The sequence below is a fragment of the Lissotriton vulgaris genome, chromosome 4_1, assembly GCF_964263255.1.
Source record: "Lissotriton vulgaris chromosome 4_1, aLisVul1.2, whole genome shotgun sequence".
Taxonomy (NCBI): Eukaryota; Metazoa; Chordata; class Amphibia; order Caudata; family Salamandridae; genus Lissotriton; species Lissotriton vulgaris.
Window position 1 is genome coordinate 1,480,341,322 of NC_141691.1, and position 27,148 is coordinate 1,480,368,469.

Consider the following 27,148-nt stretch of genomic DNA (forward strand, 5'->3'; position numbering starts at 1 on the left):
TGAAAGACAGAACGTCAGGTATTCAAGTAAACGGGTAACTGTTGAGCCTTAAAACGTGCCCCGACACCGTCTGCAGGTTAGACATATTTCCTCAGAGCCTTTCAGCTCCCTGGCTGCTTTCTTGCACCTGCCACGGGCAGGTCTTCTTTCGCTGAAATAACACCGCGCCAGTGCAGGCCCTAGCCTGTTCCGCATCCTGCTGAACCTAATGATTAAATCTGCGGCGCTCCTGAGCCCTTTCAGTCGGTTCTCATCTGTTGCTACCGTTCCCGTCCACGAGCTGCGCGCGCGCAAACACACCGAATTCCCGTGCACGAGCAACGCGCGCGCAAACACGCAGTGATCCTGCACGAGCTACGAGCGCGCAAACACACTGTGATCCTGCACAGCTACGCGCGCGCAAACACACTGTGGTCCAGCACAGGCAGGACAACCCTGGAAAGAGCAAACGACGTGGATAAAAAAACAAAAAAAAAACATACCTCAACAAGTTGGCGCCTTGCTACTCGTGACTCCAGCCGCAGAAGGTCGCGTGCAGAGCGCTTTCCCTATTATGGTAACGGGAGCAGCAACTGCAACCTGGCCTTATGTACACAAGCAAGTGCAAGTATGTGTACGCAACTGTGCGCGTGCCTTCCGTGACAGAACCAATATTTCTCTTTAATAGTTTAATATTAATGGTCGTAAACTCTAATAAGGGCGCAGGAAAGGCAATCTGCCTGGCGTATGGGGCAGAAGGGAAAACCAAAACTGGAGTAAGAGGGCAAATATACCCGTGCAGGCTTCCCACGACCAATCAATAATAATAAATAAACACGAGGCCTGCGTAGCAAGCAACGTAGTTTATTTTCTAAGGCACCCTCCTAAATGTGATTGCATCAGTAAAATTATGTACTACAGGTGCATTGTAGACATAACAAGTAGAACTGGAAAATAAGAAATCTGTTAATTTCAGAAATTACTGTGTGGTTTATCGGTGGTATTCATCTTTGGCAATGTCTTCGGTCATGTTCGATTTGTTTGGAAAGTTCTAAGACATACACATAATTCTGCAAACTTTCTATGCTGACAGAGGCAAGGGGATTTCCGTTTTTGTATTAAATTAGAATTCCTTGTATCTGAATTCACTTATTCGCAACAGGAGACAGTTTTCTGGATTACAGAGTTAAAGGGGTTAGAGCGCTGAAGCAGCAGAGCACAGCGCCATTGCTTCAATTAATTAAAAAAATGAAAGAATTAAGTCCTTAACAGACACCCACATAACCAACAGACCCTTATGGAGCTACAAGAACCAATTGAAATATAGCTCACAAAGGCTGCGTGCCTAAGAGACAGACAACACAGGAATAAACAGCACCCTGGTCCTCACTCCCCACCTGTAAATAAACTTCCACCCTTCTACTTATCTTCAGCCAAAACTTCCTCATGCTGGCTGTCGCTTCTGTGCTGGCACCTCTATCACACCCAACCAGACTGTTTCCCATGAGAGCTGGTGCACTCACTTGCAGTGTGATCAGCAGGCCAGATCCCTCGGTTCCACCATCTCTTTAATCGCCGCCTCTCTCAGGACATACACTTACTGGACTCCAGTCCCTGTGCTGGCTATAACAGAGAGTCTTTAAAACAAATCAAATAGAGGAATATAGGATAAGAAAGCGGGGCAGGACCATGTGACTATGTGTACTTGAAGGGGGTGGATTCATTGAGTATCTGGGAAAATATGTCTGTTAAGAGAAGTCCTCCTACTCCTGTTCCTCCAGCAGAAGCAACAGCCGATGAATGCTGTCTGATTGTGGACTTCCACTCACACAAGGAGGGTTTTAGGTCATGGGTGATGCTGTGGAGGACAGTCACTGGACCAATTGGACCAAGCATAAGGGAACAGGAATGTGTGATAACATGTAAAGAAAAGAAAAAATGTAGGGCCTGATTCACAAAGAACCTCTACACTCATGGTGGAGGTCCCGCAGTTGTGGGGAAGCCTCCGCACTCGTGGTGAAATCTTCGCAGTGAAAATTCTCATTTCGGAAATTCTGCCTCAAGTGCGTAGACTCCCCCACAACTGCGGGCCTCCCACACGAGTGCGGAGGCTCATTGTGAATCAGGTCCTTAGTTTTCCTGGTGCTTCCGTCTCTAAATTTGCCACGAAAGGCATTGACTACTCTATGGGTGATATATGGGTTGTAGTATTGACTGGAATATAATGTGGCATACCAGAAGATATAGATTTGGGATAGAAAGGAATATTTCTTGTCACTTGGTGGCCCTCACTGGCCTACAGGGGCTAGTTGTGCACAAGACATTGATGGGCATATGGCGGGACATAGCTTGAGAGGTGATGGTATAGACTAGCCTATGGGAATGCCTAAGTGCATAGCATTGACTAGCAAATGATGGCACAAACCTGGGCACTTGATAACATTGACTAGCATATGGGAATAACTGGATGCAAGATGGCACTGGAAAGTACATGATAGGTCCTACAGGGGCACATGATGGTATTGACTTGCATATAATGCGGTCTATGAAAAAATAATGGCAACAACTCACTTGTACACATGAGAACTTGGATGCATGAGAATATTTCAGCAATTCTCAATGATATATTCACGCTTTAGTTGAAAGTGGTGCACAAATATATTCACAGTTGATGGAGGTGAAGCAAAAGGGATTTCTTCACATGGAAAAGTTTTCTCGATGGAGGGACAAATAGCAAGATCAAATCCACGTAGTTGGCAAATTTACACATAGACAAAGATAACCCTAGTACATTAATGCATGTGAAAATATTTCCACTTGTAAGTAATTTGAAACACACTAAGAATTCCAGAACTACTCTTTGAAATCTGTGATTGTTGAAGCTTCTCTGGTGTAGTCCCAGATTTCCAGGTGGATGTAAAAAATTTCATAAATGTACTTACAGTGTAGGCATAAGCCCAAACAGTAATGTCCAAAGGAGAAGCAGTCCCACCCATCATGCTATGACTAACATACATGTATGTGCTAGTAATGATATAATGCCATTTGAAGACGAAACAAGTGTGTAAGGCATGGGTGAAAATATAAGAGTAGTTAAAGCAAAAGGCAAGCTCATATTTGAGAACAGATGAGTTTGTATGTCAAAAACGCAGAGCTGCCATCTGGAAACAACTAAGTGCTTGTTAAGGTAATGTCAAGCTGTTGTTTGGCATTTGGAAACAGCGAGTGTGTTTTCAGAGAACAAGTGATCTTAAGTTAATTTACCTTATAATTGCAAGCTAATAGAAACAAAATGGGTGCATTTAAAACTCATTTCAATATGATGTTGAGTAATAATTCCTAAAAAGTACACACATTTCTGACAGAGTGGATTATTTTCCTTATTTGAAGGTGTTTTCTCCCAGGTCCATGTCAAGTACTTCGCCTCTACACAGGTGCAAAGCAGTGGGGTAACGAAACTTGAGGGGGCCCACATGCAAAGTACATAGAACCTCCCCACCCCACTCTGGACCCAGTCTGGAGATCTGCCCCCGCCCGTGCACAGTCCCAGAGGGAACCCCCTGGAGCTCGCAGCCCCCACACACCCTACCCTGGGGCCGGGATGCGGGGGCTATTGTTACACCGCTGGTGCAAAGTAGATCAGTGCACTCACTTTAAAGTCCTAACACGGTGCACGGCAGAATAGAACATGAGCCCCAGAGAGCACAGCGCAGGAACACGGTCAGCGGATGCATCTGTGTTTCTGAACATTTTTGAACCGTGCTGTATATAGCTCCTGTTCTAACTCGCGGGGTTACAGAAATTGGAGATGAGCTGTAAACAGCAGGATTGTATTAAGAATGAGTGCACAAACCTGTTCTTCTCCTGTGTACAGGTGCATAACTTATTTAAAACTACATTGCCTGGCTTTTTTTTAAGTAAAATGCATTATATATGTGCAAATAAAACCATAGGAGTATTTCTTTGAATTCGGTCTTCGACTCTAGTCATATTAAATGACAAAACATATTTGTAAAAGTAGCAAGATGGAAAATAAAAGGAAGCATGCAGTAGAAGTGAAGGTAGCCTTTGCAGGTCAGCAACTCACGCATTTAATGCTCATGGGACATGTCAATGCGTTTATTTTCTGAGCTAACAGACCACAGAGGAGCATTCTGTTCGTGACTTACTTTGTACTTGCAATGGTGTCCCAGAGATATTCAAGCAAAGGCGGGCTTTGGAGTGACCGCCGATAAACATTCATAATATTGGTTTTGTATCCTGATATTATTATGATAGTATTGAATGCCAGTCCCGGCTTGGTAATCCTCCGCTCGGCTCACTTCGCTTCCAAGGTATCAAAACACATTCGAGCGAGAGTGGGAGGGGGCGGTCTGTGTGCGTGGGTGGTAGGTATTAATCTTCAAACACTTGCGAAAAGTGCCGAAAATTACCGCACATCGTTTATAAAAGAGACACCAGAAAGAGGATTATGTAAATAATTCCTGGCAGGCAACAATGAAAAGGCAGGCACGCATTTTAGCAGAAATCGTGTGTGGTTCCCAAATGGTTTTCTGCTCCGGTGTGGGCCCTCGTTTCTCTTTGGCATGGATGGACCGGGCCGTCCACGCACATCAGCGCCAGGTCAGTGGTGAATATATTGCCTTCAGTAGTTTTGGTTAGAAAGAGAGCACTCGTTCCTCTAAACAAACATTTCTGCTCCAAATATAAGCACAGTGGAGGAGCAGATGCAAGACAACATTTTAACTTTGCCAAACGGAGAAAAGCAGCCCCAAAGCACGTGCTGGCGGATGCCAGTGTATGTTTTTTAATGGCTGCACAATGCCCTTATTTGATAACGCTTGTACTTGCATCTTAGAATGCGCTGCACGCTGTTTAACGGACAGCCAGCGGTTTGGCAGCATCTCACGGGGACTTTTGCAAGTGTGTGTTTATTTATACTCCTGCTATGATAGGGCTGCAGCGTATTTACGTAACCAGACCTCGTTCGCCCGACGCACGCGGCGGACGGAGGGACTGGGCTCTCTGTCTATTTATTCGAGAAGTCTCGGGCCCGCCACCTGACGAGAACCGGAGCCGGAGCAGCGGAGCCGCGCTTAAACCACATAATGGAGCAAGTGTACGGCACAAACAAACACAAGTATGTGTGCCTCAGGGGCAGGCATATTTTCCTGGAGGCTGAGGTGGGAGGTGTACGGCTACACAGTAAGCCGCAAATTACCGAGGACAGAGACGTTTACTGATCAAAGTAAGACAACGCTCCGCCAGCATGTAACACCACACCAACGAAGAAGTTTCTAGCACCTTCCCAAGAATTCCTACTGCTGGGTAATGCACCAATGACATGCAGGATTGTACAGCAGAATGGATGACGTTGTTGCCTTTTCCTGCCGTGCCTCAGACTCTCATCTATTGTATGTTATTTCCACGACAACCTGCCCCGAAAGTTAAAATGTAGTCCTATAGGTACGTAGGCAATGCATTTTAACACCCTTGTCCTGGGATTCTGTTGTAAGAGCATATATTATCACAATACCAAAGCACACTCGACAGTATTTCTAAACAGAAGTTTCAACGCTCAATATTGACATGATTCTTCTTAAGAAATAGACGAAAGAATTCAGTGGTTCTAGATCATAGCTTGTATTATGACCAAAGAAAAACAGCTGACACGTGTTTCGTCACACAGTGACTTTAAGGCTAAATATACGTTCACGTTGCCCTGAAAGGTCGGGTGGAGATGTGCATCAAGTAGTTTCCTTGTTCATAAGCGAAATGGTAGTGAGTACATTATTTCCACACGCCTTCAATGGTCCCTGAATTGTCTCAAATCCTCTTCTTCTGGTTCTGGTTGAGTACCCTCCGGATCAGTTAATGGTCACAACAATGGGGCCAATTACGATGCAGTTTGGAAACTGTCTGAAACTAATCGGTTCCGGACTTGTTTCCAAACGAATCAGGTCCTGTGAGTTGAGACGACCGATTACAATGCCTCCCAACATCGTTCGGTTGGACTCACCTTGACTTCAATGGGAGCATGTGTTCTGAATGCGAACACAGGCCCCCTTTGAAAAAAGGAGTGGTTGGGGAAAACCTTGCACCCATGGTCCCTACCACATTGTGCATGGTTGGGAAGAGGGGTCCCTTGGGTACCCCCACGGGCTACATTTGGATACCTCCAAGTGAAGGGAGTCCCGCAATGGGCCCCCAAAGACCGATATTTAAAGCCATTTAATCTCGGGCAAACCGAATTGGGACGGCTCTCCGAATGGGTCATCTATATCGCTTGTCCGGAACCGTGTCCATAGAGCTGTACAAATCAACTCTGAACGACTCGGGCATTCCGAATGCCTTTCGGAACCGATTTGGTCTGCTCAAACGGTTTCTGGGCATCGTAATCGGTAGTTGGGAAAACAGTTCAATTCGGTAGGAAACAAGGGTTCCGAATCGGATTCAACAATACCAAATCCCATCCGCAGCCCTTCCTATTGACATATCAATCAGCCCCAATGTGCCCTGACAAGCTGTGTGAAAAGTCTTCCGCTGTGAATCTGTGTCAAATGGTAAGTGCAAATGAGTCCATGATAAGCCTCCTGTGCCGTGTATGTTTCTGTCGAGTGTTCTTAGCGTCCAGAAGTACAGCCATTGTGGATGGTCCAAAAAGCCACCTCAAGGTACTGCAGTCGCAGCACCCCCACTGCTGCGCCACAGCGAGTCTAGCCAGACTCGAAATCGGGCCCTTAGGTTTGAAGAGACATATCCAAGAGGGGGCCAAAGGAGGCAGAACTGACAGAATGAGGTAGACTTAGAGAAGAAGAGAATCAAAGAGAGCCACACAATAGAGACAAAATGAGATAGATAGATAGATAGATAGAGAGAGAGAGAGATAGATAGATGATAGATAGATAGATAGATAGATAGATAGATAGATAGATAGATAGATAGATAGATAGATAGATAGATAAGTCTCAGCAGCAGACAAAGGCAGATGGATCTGTGTTGCTACAGATTGATTGGTACAGTGATAGAAGGATGGACAGAGGTAGAGACAGCTAATAAAGGGCATATTGATAGATTGATTTGGTTTGGAGTGTCTCTCTCATGGTGTGATTAGCCTAGCTGGTAAAACTGCAAAGCTTGGAGTGCTCAGTGATATTCTTTATTCTTGTAGGCCTTGCCCATGCCATCAGCATTTTTAGTGAAAACTGGGTTTCAAGCAGCAAAAGTGTAAAATAAAAAAAATCTCTGTTTTTCATTTAATTTATTTATCTTTTGAGTTTTGTAAAGCTCTGCTTGGCCTCTCAGCTACAGCAGAGTGTTGAGTAGTGGATAGTATTTGCTCCATGTAATTAAAGGGTGCATTTACAGTCCAATCTGAAATAGAAATGAGTCCTCAAATTATTCTTTATGAATTGACGTCTATTACATTTCCATTGGATGCTGCCAACACCCCATTTCCGGCCCTTACTATAATCTCAATCAGTGCTTCACATTTCTAGAGCATGCATTTGAAGTAATCTTGCGCAGAAACTAGCTATTACCTAGGACAGTCTGAAATTGATTGCCAAGCAAGGGGCTTGAAATCTAATATGAAAAACCTAATCGAAATACGTACCTTAACCCAGTCAGAGAACCCATTCCCTTAGTTATCATGTCAGCAACACCTCTGATGATCTCAGCCACATTTATCCCGCTGCCCTTATACCGGTGTGCCTGTGGTGCACAGACATAATATTGAGTTTTTTATTTCGATCTACAAAAATATCGAGTTTTAAACAGCGACCGCCCGTGTAGGGCATTCCACCGGGTGGTGATGTGGGGCGGGGGAGGGGCAGGGTGGGAGGGTGTAAAATACGGGAAACAGACGATTACAGGTAAGTAACTTAAAAAATAAACAAATCAAATGTTGCATTGCATTTATCGTTGCAGTGCGCACAACAAAATTAGTTTTATTTATTTTTTACGTTACTTACCTGTAATCGTCCGTTTCCCGTATTTTACACCCCCCCCACCCTGCCCCTCCCCGCCCCACGTCACCCCCGGTGGAACGCCCTACACGGGACGACGCTGGTTTGAAATATCGTAGGGACAGAATACCGACATCAAGAATATCGGGGACCAGAATATCGACCTGAAGGTAAGAAATATCGTTTTTGTTAATATCGAAGTTAGTAATATCGAAAGCAAAAATATCAACTTTAATAATATCGATGTTTATGTTAGTGTTATGTATTTTAGTATGTATTTTGTATGTATGTGTTCCCCATGTTTTGTATTTTTTTTAAATATATATAATGTAAATGTTTAGAAGCTAGAAATTTTTTTTCAAGTAAATTTAGAATTTTATTACCGTAGCTAGTGGTGGATTTATAGGGGAATTGGGTGGGAAGTAATTTAATTATAGTAAATTAAATCATAATTTTTAAAAATTATGATTTTTTTAATGTCTTTTTATTAAATCAAAGGTAACAAAAAAGGACATCAGGGGACACAGTACAGAATAATATTGGACAGTAAAAGACATTCCATACCATCAAAATATTGTGCAGATATAACAGTAGATGGATCAAGGGGATGTGTGCTATTTAGTATCCTCAAGACCTGTCAGGGGGGGTACAGATATCCCCTCTATCGTGATTGAATGACCCCCAGATCTTACCCCACTTTCCCGGGCATCCCCTGGTATAATACACTGCCCTCTCCCTGAACATACACCAGTCCAAATCCTCCCTCCACTTTTCCACCCCAGGCGGCTGGCGAGCTCCCAACAGTTGCACTATATTGCGCTTCGCAATCATGAATGCCAGTGTTGCCCATTGCTTCTTGTACGAATTACGGTCAGTTGGTTTCCATATATTCAGAATACACCTGCGGGATACCAACTGCATTTCTGTACATAGGACTGTGCGCAACGTGCTGTGGACCTTACCCCAATACTCATGCACTCTCGTACAATGCCACAGGAAGTGCATAAAGGTCCCCATTTCCCCACACCCCCTCATGCATTCCCCGGTTTCTGAGCGGCCCATATGGCTCAGTCGGGCCCTGTGACGTACGACCTATGTAAGATCTTTAGTTGAATCAGTCGGAGTCGCGTTGGAATTGCCACAACCTTCGGGGACGACACTGCCTCCTGCCAGTCCTCATCATCTAGCTCCAGACCATCCTCCTGCCAATGCTGTCTGAGATCTACCAGCGGGTTTTCCATATTGTTGACCAGCTTCTTGTACAGCATAGAGATAGCCTTCTCAGGGAGATGGCCGTCTAACACTCTGTCTTCGAGGGGAGAGGCCTCGGGAAGCGCCGTACCCCTAGGGATATGAGTAAGCAGTGCATGCCACACCTGTAAATAATGGAAATATTCACTATCACTCGGTGATATTGAAGCTTAAAAGAAACAAACAGGTGTATCGTGGCTTCCCCTTAACATCCCGCAAGCGCGCGATACCAATGAGGTCCCACTTGTAAAAGCCTTTTGACTTCCACAGGCTACCCAACTTTTCCAAACTCCATAGTGAAGTGGCGAGTGTGAGCTTCCCTTGCCATTTAAGGTGCCTATTAGCCACGTGCCATATCTGGACGGCATGTGCCGTAAGCCCCGTGAGGGGAAATCTGTGGGGTTTAACACAGAGCCCTCTAGTGTAGTCACCTCCTGGCATTAACCAACGGTCCATAGCATATACGGGGTCCTTCGGAGCACCGTATATCCCTTGGTTTACTGCCACCAACTGCGAGGCCCAGTAATATTTCTTGAGGTCTGGCAAGCCTGTGCCCCGTCATACCAGGGAAGAGTAAGTTTAAGAAACGCAATGCGGGGTTTACCATCCCAAAGTAATTGCCTCTGAAGGGATTCTATCTCCTTGAAATAGGCCGCTGGAACGGAGTCCATTGCATTCTGCAGTGCATACAGGAACCGGGGCAAGGCCAACATTTGAAGAGTACCGCCCACCCTATAAGGGAGAGTGGGAGCGCCTTCCATCGCGTCACATCATTTCTAAATAGCGTGAACGGGGGAGACAGGTTCCTGGCATAGCGGAGTTTAGGATTTAAGGTGATATAGATCCCAAGGTACTTGAAACCCTCTGGGGCGACCTGTATCGGGCAAGCGTTAGGGACGTCCGATGGGTCCCCCATGAGGACAAAAAGAACCGACTTAGACCAATTAATGGCAAAGCCCGAGTACCTTCCAAAGATAGCCAACACATCCAAAAAACAGCTCAAGGACCACTTCCGGTTGGTGAGGTAGAGCAGGATATCATAAGCGTAGAGTGAGATTTTATCCTCCCACTCCAAAGTCCATCTCATCCCACGTATTAAAAGGTCCTGTCGGACCCACGTCGCCAATGGCTCCAAGGCCAGCGTGAATAGGAGTGGAGACAGGGGGCATCCCTGTCTGGTCCCCCTGCTTAAGTAAAAATCAGGAGACTTGCGATTGTTTACCACTACCCGGGCCAATGGAGCTGAGTACAAAAGGCACACCCAATCAATAAAATCTGGTCCAAAGTCAAGCTTATTCAGGACCGCAAAACAGTAGGGCCATTCTACTCTGTCGAATGCCATCGTTGCATCTAAGGACACCAGCACCGCTGGCTCCTGAATTGTTATGGCACGGCCCAAGACCCTGTGAAGTCAGCGCAAAATAATGGCAGTATTTCGGTGTGGCATAAACCCCGACTGGTCCGGGTGCACCAAGGTGGTGATAACCTTGGTCAGTCTCGTAGCCAACAGCTTTGCCAGGACCTTGGGTTCTACGTTCAACAGCGAGATAGGCCTATATGACGAACAGCACACTCTGGGTTTACCCTCCTTAAGGATGACCACTATGTTGGCAATACGTTGGTCATATGGAAGCTGCCCCATTGCTCTACTTTCGTTAAACATCGAGCGGAGGAACGGAGCGAGTCTGTTGTTGGAGTTCAACTTGTAGAGCTCAACAGGGATCCCATTCGGTCCCGAGGCTTTGCCAGAACGTACTCCTCTAATAGCCTGCGCTACCTCGTTATTCGTGGGCGGGTAGTCAAAATATTTACGGTCGTCGTCTGAGAGCGTGGGCAGTTGAATGTCTCTAATCATTCACTTGTTATCTTCCTCTGTGTATACCCCCTCTGAGCGATATACCTCCCCATAGTAGTCTGCAAACCTGTCAGCAATGGCCTGTGGGTCAGTGATCACGCTAGAGTCATCTCCCTGCAATTCAGGTACCAGCCTCAACGCCCACTCCTTCCTCTTCAGCCACGCAATTAATGTTCCCGCCTTATCTCTAAGCTCATATATCCTACTCTGGGTCTCTCCATGTCGCACCCTGGCCCTCTCCCTTGCGAGGCTCCCAAACTCTTCCTGACGTAACCTAAGAAGGTGGAGACCCTCAGGGGTAACTGTCTGGGATATTTCTGTGTCTAGAGTCAGTACTGCCTCCTCCGCTTTCAGCAATTCTGCCTGCCGCTCCTTCTTTTTCTGCACTATCAGGGATAGGACCTCACCCCTAACCACGGTTTTGAATGCCTCCCACAGGGTCTGGGCCGAGTCCACCGTGCCCTGGTTGTAATGGAAATACCTATCCATGGCCTTGACTGTGTCTTTCTTGACAGCCGGGTCTCTCAAATGCCAAGGGTTGATGGGGGAAATCTTGCTGGCTGTGACCTGATCAAATTCCAGCTGCAGTCATACCGGTGAATGGTGTGAGATGTCCCTCCCAAGGTGCTGGACCTCTCGGACTGCACATACCTGGGCGGCCGGGACTAAAATATAGTCAATCCTGAACATAATGTGGTGTGCGGCCGACATGTGTGTATACTGCACTCCTCCTAAGTTGTACTGCCGCCAACTATCAACCAAGCCAGTGGTATCTAAGTAGTCAGAGAGCCACCTCTGTGCCGGTCGCAGTGTTCTGGTTGGGTGCCTATCCTTTTCGCCATTGACCACGGCGTTGAAAACTCCTCCCAGAACCAGGATGCCCAGAGGCAACGTTAAAAAGATTCCACCCAAATCTCGAAATGTATCTGCCTGCAAACCTGGTAGGACAAAGATGGAAATAAAAGTGGCGACTTTCCCTTCCCATTGACCTGAGATACTGACATACCTACCCCGCTGATCAGACCAAGTAGCTTTTATAGTCAGGGGAAAGGAATTTTTTTGCAAAATGCCAACCCCCCTCGACCCAGACGTGAACCCTGCATGTGCCACCAGTTTGGAGCCTCCCCTGTGGAGGGCCATTCGCCTACTCCCGATAAGGTGCGTCTCCTGCAACAGCACCACGTCCGGAGAGTGACGTCTACTGAACTTAAAACCATCCCCATTATGATTTTATCGCCCAACCCGTTTACATTCCAGCTGAGCACTTTGATCCCCGATCCCCTCTTACCATTTGACATTAAGCTGGCATGAAAGTGTCTCCACATTATCTCCTGAAGTCACAAACATGAAACAATCTTCGTCGCCTGATGTTAAAAAAGCGGAACCAATCGCAAACATATCTCCAAACCCCAAAACCCCCGGCCCTCCCATCCCCCACCCACCCCTACCTGCAGTGTGCCTGTCGCCCCTTAATCTAAACTACTGACTAATTAAAAGTTGAAAAGAGGAGGAAATCAGAACCCCATCCCCCCACCCCCCTTCAGAACAGCCCCACCCTACGTCTGCCACAGCTCTTAGTTCACAGGATCAAATCAGAAGGAATACACGTGGGTGAGACCCACTACCTGACAGTCTTGAATGTCCCATTTACACAGGGGTCTCTGTCATTCCTGCTCCTGTAGGCCGCCATCACCATCCCAATGTTGCGCCTCTGGCCCACTCGGGGGAGGCTGTCCAACCAGTCTGATGCCACCTCCGGATTATCGAAAAACAAAGCTCTCCCTTCGACCTCCACTCTCAACCGGGCCGTAAATATCATTGCATATTTCAGACCTTTGTCTCTGAGCTTCTTCCTCACTCCGAGGAAGCTTTGGCGCTGCCTCTGAACGGCCTGCGTGAAGTCAGGAAAAAAGGAAAGAGTGGCGTTTTCATATTTCAAGGGGCCCCCCAATCAGGAAGCCTGCAGGATAGCGTCTCGGTCCCTAAAGTTCAACACCTTTGCAATCATCGGGCGAGGGGGCGCTCCAGGCCTAGGTCTCCCCCCCGGCACCCTGTGGGCTCGCTCGATCGCGAAGAAGTTTGCCTAGTCCCTTGGGTTTGAGATGGTTGAGGATGATGTCCTCGACAAACAAATCTGGGGCCGGGCCTTCGGCTTTCTTGGGAACAGCAATGATACAAACATTGTTCCGTCGAGCCCACCCATCATAATCATCCAGTTTCCAATTGGTGAGGTCACTGGCAGCCCTGAGGTCCCGCACCTCCTGCTGAAGCAAAGCCACGTTGTCCGTTAAGCTGGCGGTCTTGATGTCTAGAGACTTGACATTTTCACTTGCCTTCGTAAGGTCTGCACGGATGAGATTGACCTCCATGGTGACCGTGTCCAGTTTATTGTCCAGCGATTTCATCTTTTGTCCCAAGGATGACTAGACGCCATTGATAGGCGCCATCACATCAAGCAGCGTCGGCTCAGCCGGTGTACCAGTGCAGTCCCCACCCACGACTGAATCCTCCTCAGCTCCGGCGGCGACCCCCTGGGCAGCGAGTAGCGGTCCAGCTTGTTGGTTTGGATATACCTAGACCCCTTGGTGGTCCTTCAGTGCTGCTCGTCAGCATCGGGTTTAGTAGCCATTAAAAATGCCTCTTCAGGAGCCCAGAGGCCTCTCTGTTCGTCATGCAGGCAACCCAGGAATGGGAACAGTGGGTGACCGATCAACGCACCCAATCGGCTAAAGCACCAATGCGAGTCACCGGATGAGTCCGGCTACGAATGCCACAGTCACTTGAGAGCAGCTGGACCTCCGAGGTAGAGAATAGGTGGGGTCCGCCGCAGGAGAGTCGCAGATCCGGAAGGTCACTGCCAGATCCCAGCCACACAGCCGCCCCGAGGAAAAGGCATAAGTGCCAGTACGGAGTCAAAAATCCCGCCAGTCTAGGCCCCCAAAAGCCAGCCACTGACTCCCCATCAACGTCGAGAGAACAGCCGATCTGGCCCTGTGGACCGGAACCCTGTGGTATCCAGATAACAAAACTCACGTGCCCCTGTGATATGCCTCCCGATGGAGGAAACTGCCCGCGTATGGGACCAAGTAGGATGGCGCAGCCGGGGGGTCTCCTGCACAAAGCCAGCCCTCGGCCAGTATCTCTGCGCCTTTGCTACCACACAAGCAAAATGCGGCCACTACTCCAGGCTGTGACCACTCGGGCGCCAGGCCAGGTTCATAACCAGGCAGCAGTGTGGGTCCCAGGCGTGGGGGTCTCAATCGCTAACAGCCGGCTGCAAACCAACACAGGCCTCTATGCAGACTGCCCCCCCCCCGGGCCAAGACACACCACGGCTCCTCCGCTCTACTCCCCACTGCAGCAGGTGGTCTTCCAGCTGGGCGGGGGGGGAATCGTCTCAGATCAGATGGGCCCACCGCTGGGGCAGTGCGAGTGGGCCCCCCAACAGCGTGGCTGCACCGGGAGCAGTCAGCGCCTCATATCTCTGACCGCCCCCCAGCTCCGATCGCGCTCTCTCCACATGCGCCGCTCCTCTGCAGAAACTCAGCCCTCTGTCTTAGCTCGGGCGCCTCAACAAAGCCCTCCTCCCAGCCGCTCCTCAGCCGCTTCCACAGGCAGTAGTTCGTTGGCACCAGGGCCCGACCGGCAAGTTCCAGTTTCGGCCCCAGTGTTGTCTCATTCACGACCTGTTCCTTGCGGGAATCGAGCCCCAGGCTCCAGACAGTCGGCGGGCCTCTGACGTCGGGAGGTGTATCTCCGGTCCCTGATGTCACAGCGGGGCCGGAGTCGCGTTACCTTGCACCGCTTCACTTCAGATGACTAGCGACAGGGTCTGGCGACAGGATAAGTGGCAAAATATTGGGGCAGGGGGCCTGGTACGGCGGAGCCGAGCACTCACACGGCCTTCTTGGATAGTGCGTGGCTCCTCCCCCCTATGAATTATTTTAAATAAAATGTAGCATTTTAGTTCCGTAGTGGGTTGTGGGTTTATAGGGGAATAGGGTGGGAAGTAATTTAATTGTAATTAATTAATGATTAATTTTTATTTATTGGGATTGATAATTCAATTATTGTTAATTTATTATTAATTGGTAATAATTTTTCATTATATGATTAATTGAGAAATATATTAATTGTGTTAATTTAATTTAGGAGCGGGTTGTGTGTTTATAGGGGAATAGGGTGGGAAGTAATTTGTTATAATTAATTAAATATTTTTGTGTGGGTATTGATAATTAGTGTATTGTTTATTAATTATCAATTGGTAATTAATTTTTATTAATTGATATATATATATTAATTGTTTTAATTTAGTTTAGGAGCAGGTTGTGTGTTAATAGGGGAATAGGGTGGGAAGTCATTTATTATAATTAATTAAATAATAATTTTGGTTATCAATTAGTAACCGATAATGAATTTTTATTATTGATTAATTAATAAATATAATAATTGGGTTAATTAAGTTTAGGAGCGGGTTGTGTGTTAATATGGGGTATAGGGTGGGAAGTAATTTATTATAATTCAGTAATTATTAGTTAATATTTATTGGTATTGATAATTGATTTATTGTTAATTCATTATTAATTGGCAATTAATGTATATTAATTATTATTTATTGATATTGATAATTAATTTATTGTTAATTAATTATTAATTGGTAATTACTTTTTATTAATTGATAATTATCTTACTTGTGTAAATTTTTATGCGGAGCCGGTTGTGGGTTTATTGAGGAATATGGTGGGAAGTAATTACATTTTATTAAAGTAATTATTAATTTTATTTTATTGGTATGTATAATTAATGTTTTGTTCATTATTTAATTTAAAAAATGATTTAATTGATAAGTATGTTATTTTTAACCCCTACGCTATCCAACACTTCCCCTACTCTTGCACTCTCTGGAGTGGGAATAATAATTTTTACCCCTACACTATCCAACACTTTCCCTACTGTTGCAATAATTGGTGTGGGAATAGTAATTTTAACCTCTTCGCTATCCAACACTTTCCCTACTGTTGCACTCACTGGCATGGGAATAGTAATTTTAAACCCCTATGCTATCCAACACTTTCCCTACTGTTGCACTCTCTGGAGTGGGAATAGTAATTTTTGCCCCTACGCTATCCAACACTTTCCCGACTGTTGCACTCACTTGAGTGGTAATAGTAATTTTTACCCCTATGCTATTGAACACTTTCCCTACTGTTGCACTCACTGGAGTGGGAGTAGTAATTTTAACCCCTACGCTACCAAACACGTTCCCTACTGTTGCACTCTCTGGAGTTTGAATAGTATTTTTATTCCCTCCGCTATCCAATATTTTTGTGTATTGTTTTAGTTAATGTTGTATATAATTTATTTTAAAAAGTTAAAAAAAATTGTAGTTTTTTAGTTTGTTATATATATTTTTTATATTTTTACGTATATTATTTTTGTATGTGTATATATGTATTTATAATTTAAAAAATGTTTTTAATAATGTATTAGTTATTAAAATAATTATTTACCAATATTATTAAGTAAGCATATACTATATATATATGACTGGCGTGCTTCACCGGAGTGTACGCCACTTTCCTATGGGTCACAGCGTTGCAGTAGAAGCAGCTTTGTTTGGGATATATATATATATATATATATATGTTTAATTTATTTTAACATTATGGGGCCGATTCCGATTCGGCAAAATGTCCTCTGAATAGCCGTACAGAGCTTTTTTCCCGTACGAATCGTATGCAGAACCGTACCCGTATGTACGATGTAGTACAATGTGTACCCAAAATAGTTCTCCGTATGAATCGTACTGAAGACCGTACAACTCACTAATCCGTACGAATCATATTCGGAACGCGAAGTACGCGATGTTCGTTCAGATCGAAGCTGCATTTTCCGACCCAGCAAGTACGAATCGTATCAACAACACTCCGTTCGACTCTTTTTCTACGGGAGCTTAAAACGTCCGTGAAAGCATTTTTCGCCTCAAAATGCGTATGAAACGGACCCCCCCCCCGGTAACGGTACATACAACCCATTATTGCAGGGGCATGGTGCATAGGGGTACGGTGCGTACACCCCTGGATTTCAGGGGTGCGGTGCGTATATCCCCGTGCGTACACCCCATGATCGTAGGTGTACGGTTCGTACACCCTAAGGTCGTAGGTGTACGGTCCGTACACCCCTTGATTTTAGGGGTACGGTGCGTATGTGATAGTGTTGCCCTCCATACGAATTGCTCATACGCGACATTTGTAGTACGAATCGGGTACTCATTCCCCGGTCCTGACCGTACTTGGAGGGTCGTACAGCTTTTTTACGAATCGTATGGTTCACTGTGCGGGTCGATGTCGTACGGATTTACCCTTCATTTTTGTATGGTTCACAATGATTCTGACGTATTTTCTCGGAACGGATCGTACTACACGATTCGGACGGATTCGTATGATTCGTACGGAAACGGCTACGAATACGAATCGTCATACGGATTCATTTCCGGAATCAGAATCGACCCCTTTATGTATTAGTTATGATTTTTAAACATTTAAAAATATTTTTAACTATGTTTCTTTTAAATATATGTATTATTTACTTTATTTTACATTTTTGTTACATTAATAAAAATATATTTTTAACAACGATATTTTAGATATTGATACTTTTTTTCTCTATATTTTTGTACTTACCATGATGTAGATAGGATGTCGATATTCTTGACTTCGATATTTTTGTCACAGTATTTTTGTGCCTCGATATTGCGGTAGTCAATATTTTGTCAGTGATTCTGTGGCTTTATCCAGGCACCAGCAGAGGAGGTGAAGTCACCATTTATGGTCCTTGATCTTTGTCCACTCTCTAATAATATTGCCCAAAAGTCAAAGAATTTCCAAAAGTTTAGGGAAGAATTGTAACCTATTTTTGAATGCTATAATTCTAATTGGGATGATGTAAATCAAATCAAGGTGTTATATCCCCTACAGAGGTTAGTGGCCAGTTGGCCACTAACCATTACCTAGGAGAATTCTGCATTGGTTGATCTTGGAGATGCTTTGTTGAATATCATTACTGGCATTTGTCCAAAGAAATGTGACTGGAACAAAATTAATAATTTGAAACAAAACAAGGGTAAAGCCACGGCTGACTTCGTAATTCAATTGAAAAACATATTTAACCACCAATCCGGTATTGTTGTAAATTCTAGGTTTGTTACTGAAGGTAAAGGAACAATTAGGAATCAAATGTGTGGGCTGGCAAAATAATAAGGTATTTGAAATGGTTTCTATCACAAATCATTGCATTGCTGTCCAAGAACAAAAGGAATAATCCACTAAATGCAAACAAATGTCATTCCAAATGCAATCCCCTCAACAAATTGTGCAATAGAGGGGCAGAGGAGGACTGAGCAAGCAGGATGTAAAGTGAGATGGAAGGGTAGGAAGGGGCCAATGGCAGGGATGTATAACATCCACACCATGAGCTCACAACAAGTTATAAAGGCTAAGAGGGAGGCATTGTTCTCACAGCAGTTGGGTAGCTTGTAGCGGGATAGAGAGCTCAGCTAGTGTTTAGGTATTCGTGGTACCTGGACTACGGTGGTACTTGCATGTCAGAAATCTCCTAGAAGAGTGCTCTGCGATTGTCAGAGCATGTCAGATGTGAAGGACAGACTAGTTCTGCACTTGGAAAATTTGAGCTTCTTTTTCATCTACCAAGTTGGTACCATGAGTAACTGAAAGGAGTGTTGGGAAGTGTAAAACGATCCAGGTGGTTTTCATGATATTTATTCCCTTGATGCTGTACAGCAACATAGCACAACTGACCAGTAAGAAGGACCAGTGTAACTGAACCCTCCTAGCTGGCACAGCAACAATGTTCCAAATGGAATTAGAATGCACATTGTAAAATGCACAGTAAAGCAATACATCAGTACAGGGGGATAAAGATAACAAGCATTGGAAAGTACAAATATAACATACCTTATATAATAAACAAAAGAAAAGTAGAGAAACAAGGAATAAAAACGCAAAAATGTATCTAACGAAATCAGACAGTCTCCTGGAAATTGTCTAATGCGATCTGAAACTTTAACTCTGGAAGCAACAGTATCTTCTGAGCCATTATGTGCTTCAGAACGTTAACTTAAATTCAATTCTTGATTGAATCTATGACCAGAATCACCAATTCCAATCAAGAATATTCTGCTGATTCATCCTCAACATTTATAATATTTGATCTAATTGGACATTTGGCAACACGTTTGACATTACCATCCTGCGTGATAACACTGTTATCAAAGATTTTAAAAATCTTCATGACCTTACTAAATCTTTCTGAGCATTTACCCGTGTAGCCAGGTTTTCTAATCTTAACCCAGTCACCCGTAATGAATTGTCCTTTCAAAGATGGTGGTCTGATTAGAGGACTCCTTCTGAGGTTCCCAATAAAAGATGAAATTGAGTATTTTCCTGTGATGTCAATTCCCTGTTTGAATCACATATGAAGGAGGCTTTAACAATTGAAACATGGGTCAAAGTGCTATTTTTTTCCTATATTTTTTGTCACATGTATCACTCACCTGCTACTATTGTTATTCGTTTGAAGAAGGCCTGAGCAAAATTTATATTGCACCAGCAAAATAAGCATAATTTTGCATAACTCTGAGTTAAGCTTGTTATGCGAAATCCACGAAAATTCACCATAACGCCACTTTGCATAATGATAAGCCATTTGCGGTAAAAGTTTCCTAAATCTGTGGTAAAAAATTACTACAAACGTGGCCAAACAACAGAACCAGAATGTCTGTTGTCTGTTGTTCACAGTGCTTTGGTTAAATTGATGCAAGGACACATTGCATGTTAAAATATACTACAAAATGACAGCTTTGCATTTCATGTAATTACGCATAAATTTATGAAATGGTGCTGAAATTTCTCATAACTACTCAATTGGAAATTACACATATCTCGCTCCCCCTTCTTTGAAGTTGGATATCCCTGTGGATTTTCTTCTGGATTTTTTGCTTGGCTCTTTCCTCTTCCGTGATGTCAAAGCAAGCTTAGCACCCAGCTTGTCTGCTGCTGCAATGCTTCATTTTCAATCAAGTTCTAAAAAATTACCATGTTTTTTTTTATCTTGTGATTTTTTCCTCCTAACTGGAACTTATTTAAGTAGACATGTTTATCTAAGTGTTTTATACTACTGGGAAGAGTTGTAATTTTTTTTAAAATTATGTATAGTTAATTAAAACCAATACAATCGTTGCATTTAAAACTATTTCTTAAAATGTGGTAAAAAAGTAGTCTGTGTAATCGTCCTTATCAAAGACCATGCAGTGAGAGACCGAGAGTAGTTATCTAGCCGTGTTCCCTGAGCTGGGGCGGGCTAGGCATTTGTAGCCTAACGTTCGTCCGTTGGGTGCCAGAACCAATGGTTGCTGCAAGTTGTAGATTTGGTAGTCTTTGCTCTATCGTGGTTAAAAACTTGACGTATCTACAATTCAGTTTTGTGTTCGCAGGGTTCAAGCATGCAAGCACAACCTGCCTTCACGTGCTGGTCCCTATCTGCTTGAACTGGTCCCTTAGTAGCTGTCGGCGGACTAGTCGGAGCTCTTCGCAGAGACAGGTCATTTGGAGTATGTCTCCCGTTGCTAGGTTGCACAGCGGACAGACTTCATGGTCATTGCTCCTGAGCCATGGTGGTTGATGCTCTCTGCTGGGCAGGATCCCTAATCTATATTTCAAAAACTTCAGTTTTGTGATTTTTGGGTAGCCCTGGCTGAAGTAAAGTTGTGGTGTCAGGGATTTATACGTGTTTAATGTCATCCACGCATGGTTTCATTTTGTAAAAGCAGCCTTATCCTCTATTAGGGAAAGAGTTTTTACGTTTTTCCAGACCGCTTTTTTAAACAGGTTGTGCCCCAGTTGCATGTCCCAAAGTGCGGATGCCTTGACAGCCCCCAATGCTACCTTCAAGTAGGAACGTGCCTGAGATACATTCCTGCTTTGTATGTCTTGCCACAGCATCGCGTTTAAGGTGTCATTGGAGGCAGAGCGGAGTTTGTGGCAGCAGATAATGTAGGCTCCTTGTCTTGCAAGGTCTTGTTTTTTTAGGCCAAACTCCAGCCTTATTTGGGCAGGAGAGGTGTAAGACGGAAGTGAGAACAGAGTTCTATATGCTTTTACCTGGATGTTATCTAGGTTCCTGGAGTCTCTTCCTCGTAGTGCCTCGCTGCCGTAGGAAATTGAGGGGAGCAATTTAGCCTGAATGACTTTTAGGTATGGTGTCAGGGTTGGCCCCGATAGTTGGTTTGCTAGATTTTTCAATGTGATGGCGATCAAGGCCCCTCTTCTTTTAATTTCCTCCATCTGCCTGACGAATGAGCCGTCGGTGTCAAAGATAAGTCCCAAGTATTTATATTCGCTTGAAGACTCTATTTTTTGGCCGCCCAGAGTCCAGGACTTCTGGTGGTGTTTGTTCCTGGTATTGATCGACATCGTACGCGTTTTATTTAGATTGATTTTTAAGTTGTTTTCCATTGCGTAGCTGTGCATTTCGATCAGCAAATTCTGGAGGCCAATATGTGTGTGACTAAGAAGTACCACGTCATCCGCGTATAATAGATTACTTAGGGTTTTTCCTCCAAGCCTCGGAGAGTGGGAATTGCATGTGTCGAGTCAGCCTGATAAGTCTGCCATAAACAGGTTAAACAAAGTTGGGGCCAGCACCCACCCTTGATTTAGCCCTTTAGTCGTGCAAACTTTGGAAGACAGATGGGTCCCGCTTCCCAGCTTCACCTGCACCCAGGTGTCATAGTGAAGTAACTTCAGCATATTTAAAAGCGATTGAGGTATGCCCCATTGCGCAAGTTTCCGCCACAGCATGCCTCTCTCGATGTTGTCGAAGGCTGTGCTGAAATCAATGTAGCACAAGTGCAGCGGCAGTTTTTTTGTTTTAGCTCCGTCAATTATCAGCGAGATAGCCAGGATGTTGGTTGTTGTTCCGTTTTTTTTCCGGAAACCCGTCTGGTTCCATGGTATAATCTGCTTTGAGTCCGCCCATGTCACAATCTCCTCTAAGATTATTCCAGCGAAGTATTTGGCCTCATTATCAAGGAGGGCTATTAGACAGTAATTGTCGGGGACCGTTTTGTCTCCCTTTTTGTGTATGGGGACAATCGTCGACCCTCTCCGGAATCTGGGATTCTGTTTAGGAGTCTGACTTCTGTGAATAAAGGTTGTAGTATGGTGGCCCTTTCTGTGTCTTTCTCCTTGAACAGGGCTGGCGGGATGCCATTAGGACCTGGAGCGCCTTCTTTCCTGCCCTTACGAATCTGTTTTTTTATTAGGGCTATTTGCTGGGCCGCTGATGGTGCCGGGTTAGCACTGGGTTGGAATTGATCTCCCGGGATTGTCAGCTTTGACATGGTCGTTGTGGGTACTTGCTCTGCGTTGGTGCTTCTTTGTGCCCCTGTCTGTCCCAAGGGATCATTGAAATGACTGCCGAGGTAGTTAATCCACTGATCTTCCACAATGTGTGAACCGAGATCCTTGTGGTCTGGGCGTAGGATCTTGTTTACTGTTTGCCAAAAACGGGCACTATTGTTTCTTTTGGAGTCGTATAAAAGTTTTGCCCAACCTTCATTTTCTGCGTCTTTTTTTATTTCCCATTTTGTGTGTTTGAGCTCAGCCCTTTGTTTTTTCAGTGTGGCTCGTAATTGTTCGTTTTGGGGTGCTGCTCTTAGCCTCCGTAAGGGTAGATTTGCAGCTCTTTTTTGTGAGCGTAGTTGTATTCTTTGTCCTTTCTTTAGGCTGGTTCTACTATGCTCTGTGTTATGGTTGCCTTTAGGAGCGGTCTTTCTTGCCAGTTTGTTTACCAGTGAATCTGTGTATTGCTCCCAGTAAGAAATGAGCCCAGCTGCATCTGATGTGTGTATGTTGTACAGTTGGAGGGCAGTTTCAGCCAAGGTGGTTGTGTTGGTTGGCGAGCATTTGATTTTCCTTTGATTGATTGTATAAATCTCGCCCAGTGTGTTGTCTGGCCGGATTACCATTGGCGTCTTTGCTATCAGCTGGCTTTCCTGAGGACGGTGGTCACTGTGCCCCTGGTCCCCCATTCTGAATTCCCGGATGTATGGAAATAGTGCCAGACTAGCGAAAGTGTAGTCCAAGATGGAGCTGGCTCTATGAGAGTAGAAAGAAGCTACTGGAGGGGAGTCAGTCAGAAATATGCTGTTTAATGCCCGAAGATTTTGGTGTTCTAAATCTTGTAGAAAAGCGTTATTTTGGCGCTTTCTCCGATTTGGAGGAGAACTTTGTGCTGGTATGCTGTAGATTGGGAAGAGTTGATTTTTCCTCTGACTATCGAAAGGAAACTTAATAGACATTCAGCACATCAAGAGTTTCTCCACTTGGTAACTTCTCAAGGTTCAGTTGTAGTCAGTTGGTAAATTGGGAGCAAGTTTGCACAAATCTAGAGTAGTACTTCTGAGATCAGTGAGAGCATCCACATTTTATTGTCATGTGCTAAAAAACAACTTCATGCCTTATGGAGACTGTTGCAAACCTATCTACTCTAAAAAAAAGTTTCCTTCTATTCCTTTCTGGATCATAATGATAGCTCCTTTGGCATTCTAAATATATTTGGCAATCACCCTGTCCTTGATCCTTTGCCTATTTCTTTGGAATCAGTTACAGATAAAGCTGACTTCCCTTTGAGTCCCATCTTTCCAACAAATCTGCCTGCAAAGGACCCTCTCTGTAAACACAACTTTATAGTGTACTGCACCAGTTATGATGTCTAGCGGGATGTGCTGATTAAAAATGAGAACATGGTTTCACCTACATTATGTTAACATTACATCTTTTCCAACATTAATGTTACTTTGATACTTTGTCTCAAAATATATCTGATGCCCTAGAGCAAATTTCTTTCTCTTCATGGGCTCAGACTCCTGGTGATTTAGGTTGTATTTTATCTTTTGAACCTGTCAAGCTTAGGCTGAACCCAATGAGGAATCTTCCCCTTATACCATGTTCTCCATTATACAATGAGGTGGAAGCAGGAATCCACAGAGTTATTGGTGCTCTGTTAAAGTAAAACATTTAAATACTCTCTCTTTTTTTAATTTTTTATTCACAGTTGGAACAGGTTGACAACAAACATACAAAAACAAAAGGGAAAATTATGAAGTCAGATGCTTACAGATTAACAACATTAATCATATAACCCCAAACTAATCACATCTCTAAATGTGCATTAATTACCCCCCAGATCAACATACCTAGTTGTCGTTTTTTCAACCCCTTTAAAGCATAAAGGCTCCATTCTAATTCATATAAATTATATAATTTAGCACGCCAAAATTCAAAAGCTGGGGCTTCCGATTGTAGCCAATCTGATGCTATACACAAGCGAGCAGCAGTCATAGCAACAAATAAGAAATGCTTATATTTATAAAGAGCAGTACCTTTTCCAACATTCTGTCCTACCCCTAATAACATTAAAGCTGGGGAAATCTTAACAGTAGTTTGGATGATCATAGTGAGAAACTTTTCTAAGCCAGTCAAAAATTGAGGCAGTTTAGTGCAGCTGAAAAATATATGTAAACTGTCAGCATTATCACTTCCACACCGGAAACATTTACCATCATATTGTATACCCCATTTTGCCATTCGATCTGGAGTGTAATACTATCTGAATAAAGTCTTATAAAATTGAGCTTTAAGGTTAGCAGACATAAAAGCTTCCTTAGACATCATAATCGCATCACTTATTGACAAATCCAGTTCCCCCAACTGAGCCTGCCAATAGATATTGTGTTTCTGTAAGTCATCTGGTCTATGCTCCATCAATATTTTATACAGGATACCAATTTTTTTCCGAGATCGAATAGCCTCAATTAGATCATTAGGGACTGGTTGAATGTGCTTTCGATCACAAAAATCACGCACTTGAAGATATTTAAAAAAAGACGTGTGTGGTAAATTATATCTTAATACCAAATCTTCATATCTACATATTAATCCAGTAGATGCGAACAAGTCACCAATTCGCAATATACCATTATCTGACCAGTTTTTACCAACCCAATCCCAGAACACCGACGGTAATATTTTATCCGCATTAAAAGGTGTGTAATATGTAATTTTCCCTAATTTCATCAATCTGGATACCTTTCTCCAGATTTTAAAGGCAGCTTCCAGTACTTTAGAGCGAGCTCTCCTATAGTAATTACCTTCCAGTTCCTTCATTAAGCAGCCGCTAGCTTGATCCCCCAGTAATAAATAAAATATAGACCGTGCTTCAGCAAGTTCCTCTACCGGCTCCCCAGTTAAAAGAAATCGCAATCTTTGCAAAAAGCATACGTAATGATAAAGCAAAAAATCCGGAATCCCTCGGCCTCCTCTTTCCATCGGAAGTGTAATAAATTTCATCGCACAACGCGGTTTCCCCGGGGCCCACACTAATCTAGCACATACAGATTGTAACTGTTGCAAATAATTTACAGGAATCTCCAGAGGAATAGCCCTAAATAAATACAACACTTTTGCTAGGATTCTCATTTTAATAATATTGCCTCGTCCGACTATAGTCAGCTGCAACCGTCCCCATCTATCTAAGGCCTTTTTTATATGTTGTGTTGTAGTGGCCCAATTAACATCGACTATGTCTTTCATGTTTGTTTTTATTTTATTACCTAAATAAGTGACTTCCGACGTGACTCTAGGATCATCAATTTGAACATTGTCCGTACATAAAACTTGTGTTTTAGAAGAATTTAATTTATATCCAGAAGCTGAACCAAACTCCTGGGCCAATCGCTCGATCTCTACAAGAGCCTCAACAGGATTTACTGTTGCCACCGCAATATCATCCGCGTAAGCGAAAACTGAGTGCTCAATATTTTGCACGATGATTGGTTTAATATGCGGGCTGTTAGACAATCTATTTAAAAAGAGGTTAATAAATAAAGCAAAAAGAAGCGGGGAGCAGGGACAGCCTTGCCTAGTCCCCCTTGTAATTTTGATCATTGCCGATTTAGTGCCCATGGCTCCAATTCTAGCGTTTGGAGCAGTGTATAACACCTGGATAGCAGTTAAAAAAAAATTCCAAATCCAGCTCTCCGCATAACCTCCCATAAATAATGCCATTCCACGCGGTCAAACGCTTTCTCAACGTCTAATAGGATTAATACTAATTCACGTTTATCTGCTTGCGCGATGTCAAATAGCGTAATGACTTTATTTATATGAGTGACCGTCCCTCTGTTTGGAATAAACCCATGTTGATTCATAGCGACTAGTGGAGTAATAACTTTAGAGATTCGATTTGCAAGAATTTGGAGTAAAGTTTATTGTCGCAGTTAAGCAAAGAAATCGGGCAATATGACCCGGGCAACTCTGAGGGTTTACCCTTTTTAACAAATACCACAATTGTGGCATCATCCCATGATTTCGGTGCCCTACCCCGTTGTGCAGCTCTAAAAGTATCAAGCATAATATACTTTAACTTATCAAAAAACAATTTATATACTTCCCCCGGAATGCAGTCCGGGCCCGCAGCCTTCCCATTCACCAAATTTTTTATAGTCAATTCTAAATTCTCCATAGTGAATGGGCTATCTAGCCATTCCTTCCTGCTGTCTGTTAGTTTAATAAAGATCCCTAGATCGGGTAGTAAATCTGCACCCCACACTGTCTCCTAAGTTTATAATTCCGTATACACCCCACACTGTCTCCTGAGTTTATAATTCCGTATAAAATTGGATCTTGAATATTACCATTTTGATCTTTTAATTTAGTAATTATTCGTGATGACTCCTGCATTTTTACCCGTAAGGCTAAAGATCTCCCAATTGCCTCCCCGTACTCATGAGATTGTCGTTTATATACCAGATATTTCTTGGCAATCTCTTTTCTCCAAATCCCCGATATCTTAGCGCGGCTTTGTGCAACTATATCTTCAGCTTCTTCAATTTTGGCATGATTATCAATTTTTTTAATTTCCTTTGTCAAATTCTCCTCCGCCAATTTTAGAGCAGTGTAGAGATCTTGTATTTCTGCCCTCAGCTTATTCTGGCGATAATGCCCATAACTCATAA